This window comes from Diceros bicornis, chromosome 35 (genome assembly GCF_020826845.1).
Source record: "Diceros bicornis minor isolate mBicDic1 chromosome 35, mDicBic1.mat.cur, whole genome shotgun sequence".
NCBI lineage: Eukaryota > Metazoa > Chordata > Mammalia > Perissodactyla > Rhinocerotidae > Diceros > Diceros bicornis.
Genome location: NC_080774.1, coordinates 27,666,965 through 27,667,974, shown reverse-complemented (window position 1 = coordinate 27,667,974; position 1,010 = coordinate 27,666,965). Strand labels below are relative to the sequence as shown.

At 59.1% G+C, this 1,010-nt stretch overlaps 1 long non-coding RNA gene across 1 annotated transcript; it reads left to right on the top strand.

The window, feature by feature from the left end:
- Positions 1-1,010, top strand: LOC131398419 (uncharacterized). Its single transcript, XR_009216880.1, has 3 exons — positions 1-56; positions 669-795; positions 926-1,010. It is a non-coding gene; the product is annotated as an uncharacterized LOC131398419 (long non-coding RNA).

Sequence of the window (1,010 nt, the reverse complement as noted above, 5' to 3'; positions counted from 1 at the left end):
AAATGTGGCTTCATCGTTATTCCTTGGAGTTGTACCAAAATGCCCCTCATGCCAAGGTATGTTGCTGCAGTCTGTCTCCCCATCTCCTGCTCTGGCCCTGGTGCATGGTCAACCTGCTGCTTCCTGTCCTTGATCACAGCTGGTTTCCAAGGGCTGGAGGAGGGGAAGCAGAAACACACCTTCATCCCTCACTCAGTTGCTGAACAGCAGGTGGGTTTTGTTCTGTGGTGGGCGTGTGCCCTAAGGGCTGGAGGCCAGTCCTCTCTGGGGTCCTCCCCGTGCTGCTCCCAGAGCCCCCTCCCTGGCAGCAGGAATGGATGAGGTTGTGGTGCTTGTGCTCTGGGGGTGGGAAGCCTAGATGCCTCTGGTAGTCAAGTCCGGGTCTGTCCCCTCTACCATCTCAGTGCCTCCTGCTTTCCCACGGAGGTGGCATACGGCAGCTCCCGCCCACCCTGGTGCCCACACTGCCCTCCACTTCCTCCAGAGCATCCGCAGGCAGGGGTTTTTGTGGTGGGTGGGTCTGACATCTTCCTGCATGCGTCCTTTCCTCATCTCCTCATCACCCCCGTAGCAGACACATCTCCTCTGAGTCGTCAGCAGAGGTGTATTTTCTGGATTGCACCCATGGTCCAGGTTTCACTAGGGGTCACCTCTCTACCTGCTTCTAGATCATCAATGGGCTCTGCAGGTTTGACATCGAGGACTAGGGGACGCGGAACTGCAGCCCATCTGAAGCTGTGAGATCGCCGGCCTGGTCTGCCTGATCTTCTGGCCTCTTCCACCATCAACCGCAGGGTGAGTGTTGGGCGGGAGGGCTGACCCTCATCTCTGCGCCCCTTCCTGTCAAGGCAGCCTTGGGGAGAGGCCAGGGGTAGAGTGCAGCCCTCGCCTGTCCCCACTCCCCGTGCCTCTGTCTGTGCTCCAGTTTGCAGGCCAGATGACAGCCCTGTGTTCCTGGGCTGACTTCCTCAGCAGCCTTTGTCACTACCACCTCAGGGATCCTGGGCTGG